At 42.5% G+C, this 7,404-nt stretch overlaps 1 non-coding gene across 1 annotated transcript; it reads left to right on the forward strand.

Annotated features, from left to right (window-relative positions):
* The first annotated feature begins 4,601 nt into the window (after positions 1-4,601).
* On the forward strand, positions 4,602-4,673 carry LOC141420109 (small nucleolar RNA SNORD18). Its single transcript, XR_012444800.1, has one exon. It is a non-coding gene; the product is annotated as a small nucleolar RNA SNORD18 (small nucleolar RNA).
* Positions 4,674-7,404: the final 2,731 nt, after the last annotated feature.

Consider the following 7,404-nt stretch of genomic DNA (forward strand, 5'->3'; position numbering starts at 1 on the left):
GGGGAGCGGGAGGGGGTGGAGTGGGTGGTAAGGGAGGGGGTGGGGGCAGGGGGGAGAAATAAACCAAGCCTTGTATGCACATATGAATAATAAAAGAAAAATGAAAAAAAAAAAAAAAGAAATGCACAACCCTCACTGATTCTTTTCTCTATTATTCTCTTCATTTACTCTGCTTGTTTTCGCTATCTTTATTCTTTAAGGCCTTACTCCTTTACAGTTCTTTAAAACCTTGCTTCTAAAGTCTTTCCTTAAAACCTTGCTTTTAAAGTCTTCTTTTCTATTCTTTAAAGTCTCTTTCCGCAAGACTTGCACTGTCCCATGTTTTCTCATAGCTGTTCTTTAGCATAATCTCTCTTAAAGTCTTTGCCCCCAGGCTTGCACTGTCCCATGTTCTCTCTTTAGCTTCCTAGAAGCCATGGTGCTCAGACTTGCACTGTCCCATGTTCTCTTTAGCTTTCTTAAAAGTCTCGGCCCTCAGGCTTGCTAGCAGTTCTTTTCCCTTCAGCAATTCTTTTCTCTTCCAAAAGCCTCTCACACCAAAAAGCCAACAGCCAAAAACCCCAAGCAAAAAAAGCCTGGCATCCTCCTTCAGTGAGTCTTATATCCAGTGGTAAACAGGGTGGAGCAGCAGTTCTTGGGGAGGGGCGTGACATTGTAACAGGAGAAACCTGCGTTCCTGCTTCTGATTCTCTGAGAACTTAAACAACTTAGAAGAAGCAGCTGTTCTGCATTTTCCTCTTCTGCGGCCCATCTCGGCCTATAGATAAACATCTTAGGAAGAGCAGCTGAGCTACATCTCGCCTTGCTTTATGTCCAATTCTCATAGGCTCCTCATAATCCACTCTACACCAAACTTTGGAGGTCAAGAACTCAAACAAGTTCTTGTCCTTAAGGAACTCATGGTACAGTGATGACAAGAGACAAATAAAAATAATGAGAGCACAATGTACAATGTGAAAAGGGCTATAGTAGGACAGGATGGTGTGGGAGCCTCTTGCCTAAACTGCGAAGAGTTGCTAGAGAAAATCCCTAAACCAGACCAACTGATGAAACCACAGGAGGGACCTCCCTCCTGCTGAATAGTTGCCTTAATCCTTCTTGAATTGACATCCTTTTCCACAGTGCCACCTTTCTAGTTTCTCTCTTCCTCCCTCTCTTCCCTCTTTCATTTGCATCCTTGTGCTAGAGGGGTCAGTGTGAGGACCACTTCCTAGTAAATCATAATTTCATACTCTTTGAGGCAGGGTATCACTGTAGCCCAAGCTGGCCTAGAACTTGCTATGTACCCCAGGTTGGCCTCAAACTTGCCATCCTCAGCCTAAAGAGAGCTGGGATTATAGGCATAAGCCACCACACCTGGCTTCTCATATTAATAAAAATAAATTTATATTGGCTGGGGGTGTACAGTGCTTGCCTAGCATGTGCAAGACTCTGGGTTTGATCCTGAGGACTGCCAAAAAAAGAGTAAGCTTATAAATAATAAATGAGAGTCCATTCCATTTTTTCTGACTTTTCTTCAGACACAGGTTTGATTTCTTTGTCTACTTTTCTCTTTTTGATTGTGGGGTAAGTGGTACTGGAGTTCAAACTCGAGCTTTGCTAAGCAGGCGCACTACTACTCTTTTTGATTTTTTTTTTCCTGATGTTGGGGATGGAACCCAGGACCTGACACATGCTAGACAAATGCTCTACTACTGAGCTATATCCACATTCTCTGATTTCTTCGGAAATAAAAACAGGATGCAGACAACTCAGACACTGAGCAACTCCTACTGTGTACTAGTACTGACACTAATGCTGTGAACACCACAGGGGCCCTCTTACACTGCTTTCAGCAGAAGGGAGTGAGATGTTCTGATTGATAGAAGGAAGTGATGCTAAGGGAAGTGTACAGGAGAAATCAAATAGCTGAGGGCAGTGGGAGTAGGTATCTCCTGGGCAGTGAAGAACAGATGGCTTAGGCATTTGTGAGGCTCTCATGCCTTTCAAATCAGGAACCAACCCCCTACCCCAGCACATGTATACAAGGTAGTCCTGAGAGTAATTTAGTTCTGATAATAAAATTAAGATCTAACTTTCTGTGGCATTCAGAGGTGTTATCTATTTATTTTGTAGGGGAAGGCATACATAAAGGTTTTATTTCTACTTTTTAAAATTTTTTACAGCTGGGCACTGGTGGCTCCTATCTGTAATCCTAGCTACTTGAAAGACTGAGATTGGGAAGATCATGGTTCAAAGTCCAGCTCAGGCAAATTGTTCACAAGACCCCATCTCCAAAATAACCAGATCAAAATGAACTGGAAGTGTAACTCAAGCAGTAGAGTACCTGCTTTGCAAGTGCAAAGCCCTGAGTTCAAAACCCTAGTCCCTGGACTAGTGCAATGGCTCAGGTGGTAGAGTGCCTGCCTAACAAGTATAAGGCCCTGAGTTCAAACCCCAGTACCACCACTAACAACAACAATAACAAAAACTGAGGTCCACCAAAAAAATTTTTTTTTACTATTTTTATTGGCATACATTAATAGTACAAGGGAGTCTCACTGTGATAATTCCATACATGCACACAGTATGCTTTGAGGAAATTCACCCCTCTATTATTGTCAAATAAGATCAAATCAGAAAGATTAATTTAGAATTTGAGACTCTCTTTTCTGAGACAGGATCTTGCTATGTAGCCCATGCTGGACAGGCTTTTAAAATAATCGTCCTGCTTTGGCCTTCTGAGTGCTGGGATTCATTGGAGGGAGACCTTACAACCAGTTTCAGTTTGAGTGCTGGGTGAAAACCTGACTGCAGTGGATTCCTGAGAGGATGGGCACACACTGGGATTGCTATAATTTTTTAAAGAAAATAACAAATATTAGCAAAGGTGGAGAAACTATAGAGACCTTATACGTTGCTGGTGGCAATGTAAAATGCTACAGCCACTATGACAAATGCTTTGGCAGTTCCTTAAAAGGGAGGCAAGGATCAGGAGGATCATGGCTGGAAGCTAGTCTGGGCAAATAGTTCAATAGATCTCGAAAATAATCAACACACATCCCACACACACATACACACACTCAAAAAGGACTGGAGGAGTGGGTGGCTCAAGTGGTAGAGGCCCTGAGTTAAAGCAAGTATGAGGCCCTGAGTTAAAACCTCAGTACCACCCAAAAAAAGGTGAGACATAGAGTTACTATATAAACCTGTGATTCCACTCCTTAGGTACAGACTTGAGGGAAATAAAACAGGTACTCAAATACTTATATACCAGTGTGTACAGTATAATTCAAAATAGTCAAAAACAGAAACAACCCAAATGTCTGAAAATGTAGATTTGTATAGTAGAATACTAATCACAAAAAGAAATTATGTATTAGCACAAGGTACAACATGCATGAACCTTGAAAACATGCTATATGAAAGAAGGCAGAAGGTTGGTATGATGGCTCATACCTATAATCCCAGCACTCTGGAGACTAAAGATCATGAGTTCTGGGCCAGTCTGGGAAGGAGGGAGGAAGCCAGACATGTAAGGTCACCTATTGCATGATTTCATTTATATGAATTGTCCAGAATAGGAAAATCTATACAGACAGAAAACAGACTACTGGTTACCTAGGGCTGCTAGGGAGAAAGTAGGAATTTTTGACTGCTAATGGGCATGCATTTCTTTTTGGGTGATGAAAATGTTGTAGAAGTAGATAGTGGTGATGATTGCACAACCTTGTGTATATACTAAAAGCTACTGAAGTGTACACTTGAAGATGGTGACTTTAATGGTATGTGAATTATATCTCAGTTTTTTAAAAGAATAGGAAGCCAGGCATGGTGGGGTGCACCTATAGTCCCAGTTATTTAGGAGCCTGAGGCAGGAGTATTCAGAGGCTTGAGACTAATCTGGGCAACATAGACCTTGTCTCCTAGGAAAGAAGGGCCAGGCACTGGTTGCTCACACCTATAATCTTAGCTACTTGGGAGACTGAGACCAGGAAGGATCAAGTTTGAGGAGCCTGGGGGAAATAGTTCACAAGACCCCATCTCTAAAATAATCACAGCAAAATGAACTGGAGGTGTGGCTCAAGTGGTAGAGTGCCTGCTTTGCTAGTACAAAGTCCTGAGTTCAGACCCCAGTCCCACCAAAAAAGAAAAAAAAAGAAGGAAGGGCGGTGAGGAATTGGAGGAGAGAAACTGGAAACGGTGAGTACAGACAAATCTTCCAACAAAAAGAAAGCAGCAATTAGTTGCTGAAAAGGAAGTGGGTTTTCTTAAGATAAAAAAAGATGGCATATTTATTTATATGTTGATGGGAACAATCCAGTGAAAAGAAAGGCAAGAATTGCCAGATCCTGTTGTTGAATAGGTGAGAGGGGTTTGGACCTAAGGCACAAACAGATAGGCTGGCTGTGGCATGGACACTGGTAGTAATAGGAGGGCAGCAGAGTACAGATGCTGCTAGACTCACAATGGGGCTACATCCTGATAAAGCCACCCTAAACTGGTTATATTCTGAGTTGAAAATGCATTTAATACATGTAACCTACTATATTAGTCCATTTTTGTTACAATAATGAAATACTCAAGTCTTATATAATACTCAACCTTATAAAGAAAGGTTTAAGCAGTAATGAAATTCCACTTCATTGGTCCATATTTCTGAATCGCATGGTTTTCTTGGATATTCTGATACTGGTATAAAAAAAAAGTTTATTTGGGCTGGGTATGGTGGCATATGTCTGTAATCCCAACTAAGAAGGTAAAGGATCTCAAGTTAGAGGCCAGTCCAGGCAAAGGTAGTGGGAAACCCTGCCTCAAAAACAAAAGGGCTGGGGGCATACATAGATCAAGTAGTACAGTGCTTGCCTAGCATGCACAAGACCCTGGATTCAACTCCCAGTGCCAGAAGGTGCAGAGTATCATGGGGCAAGAGACAGATAAAAGTGCACATGTGTGTATCTTCTCTTCTCTCTCTTCTCTCTCCCCTCCTCTTTCTCTTTCTCCTCTCCCTCTCTCCTTTTCTCTCCTCTCTTTCCCCCCTTTCTCCTCTCTCCTCTCTTCTCTGTCTCCCCCTTCTTCCTCCATCTCTGCCCCCCTTTCTCTCTTCTCTCTCTCCTCTCCCTCTCCTTCCTTTCTCTTTCTATCTCCTCCCCGCTTCCATCTCTCTCCCCTCTCCCTCTCCTCTCCCTCTCCCTCTCCTCTCTCTCCCTCCCTCCCTCCTCTTTCTTTTTCTTTTTTTTTTTTTTGCAATACTGGGGTTTAAACTCAGGGCCTACACCTTGAGTCACTCCACCAGCCCTTTTTTGTGATGGGTTTTTTTGAGATAGGGTCTGTGAACTATTTGCCTGGGCTGACTTCAAACCGCAATCTTCCTGATCTCTGCCTCCTGAGTAGCTAGGATTACAGGCGTGAGACACCAGCGCCTGGCCCTCCCTCCTCTTTCTTTTAAAGCCACCCAGATCCAATTATACAGCATACAGGCTCAGCCTGGTAACCTTATCTAAATTTAATCACTTTCCAAAGGCCCCATCTCTAAACACAGTAGTTGGATTCAGTTTCCACCATCTTATTACCATTAACATATGACTTTAGGGGCCAAATCCCTGCATGAGTTTGGGGGGTGGCCATACACAAACAATTACCAACATCAAAGCTTAGCCTACCCTACCTTAAATGTGCTCTCTGTACATCTGGCACTCAGGAGACTGAGGCAGGAGGATCTTTGGGCTCCATAACAGAGACCCTGTCTCAAAACACCTAAAAAAGAAAAGCATGCTCAGCATATTCACATTAGCATATAGTTGGGCAAAGTCGCCTAACACATAGCCTCTTGTATGATACAGTGCTGAGTATGCCATGTAATTTGTTAAACACTGCACTTTACAGTATCAGTGGTCTCCCTCTGCAGATCACACAGATGACTGGGAGCTTGGGTCACTATCATCATCCAAAGAAGATAATAAATTATTAGTCCAGAAAAAGATCAAAATTCAAAGTCCAGTTTCTACTGAATACATACCATTTTTGCATCATTAAAGAGTCAAAAAATCATAAACCATTGTAAGTTGGGGACCGCTTAGATGGGATGTGGTAGATGGATTATGGCAGTTCTGTGATTGCTGAGATTTTCTCAGTAGTATGCAAGGTTTGCAACTGAGAGTTGAGAAAAGTTTCCAGGTTTGAGAAGAAGAGTGAGGTCTTTTAGCCAAAGGGGTCAGCAAGTCACAGTCCATGGACCAAACCTGCCCAGTGCCTGTTTTTCTACTGCCTGTGGGCTAAGAATGTTTTTTGGTTTTGGTTTGCCATGCTGGGAATCAAGCCCAGGCCCTCCTGCATAGTAGGCAAGTACTCTACTACTGAGCTACATCTCTGGCCCTGTATTTTTTTAACAGTTGAAAAAGTCAAAATAATAAAAAAAAGTCAAAAGAAAAATATTTTATGATGTGAAAATTCTATGGAATTCAAATTTTAGTATCCCAAACTAAAGTTTTACTGGAACCCAGCACACGTATCCTGCCACAGCAGAGTGGAGTGGTTGCAAGAGGCACTATATGTCATTTGCAAAGCCTACAATATTTATTATTGGCAAAAGTTTGCTGACTTCTCATCTGGGCCTTTGCTACCCAAAGTGCTGGTCCAAGGTCCAGCAGCATGTACATTACCTGGGATGTGGTTAGAAATGCAGAATCAAAGAAAAAATACAAAGAAATGCAGAATCAGAAGGCATCTTCTTAACAAAATGCCCAGGTGAACAATAAAGCTTGGAAAGTGTTGCTAGGAGAGTGAGAATAACTAGGCAAGACAAATGTAGGGTGGTGGGACTACATTAAGGCCCCACTTGAAATTAATGGTCATGAACATGTAGCAAAGCCAGTCAATTTCTCCCAGCCTCATTCACCTGCAAGAAGTGCCGGTTAGTCAGTGGATGAAGAACTGGATTTACCAGAGTTATGGTTTCACCAAGTGAGTACAAAAAGAAAGAGCAAGGTGTGTAAGGGCAACGCAAATGACTGATGCTGATAAGGGACTGGATTGTTGTTCCCCAGGTTCATGTGCTGGTCCAGTCTATGATTGAAGGCACTGGATAAGGAATTGAAAGTTAAAGCAAGTTCATGCCAGACCAGGAGTTAAGAGTAAAGCAAGCACAAAGTATTGAAAGGATAGCAAAGCACCCTAATGGGTGGGACTTAATGAAACAGCTAACCCAAAGGATAGCTGGAGTTCATGAGATTAAATAGGTGCCTGTCTTTAGCCAACCCCCCACACTCTACTTTGAATTGGCTGTTTAACTTCTTGCTGAACGCGACCATCTGGCTGTCCCCCCCCATCCTTCTCGGACTGGACATTCCAAGAGGGTCTCGTTAGTCCATCCTGTCCTTGAGGCTTGTCACCTACATTTTATGATTACTGCCCACTATTCTGATG

This window comes from Castor canadensis, chromosome X (genome assembly GCF_047511655.1).
Source record: "Castor canadensis chromosome X, mCasCan1.hap1v2, whole genome shotgun sequence".
Lineage (NCBI taxonomy): Eukaryota > Metazoa > Chordata > Mammalia > Rodentia > Castoridae > Castor > Castor canadensis.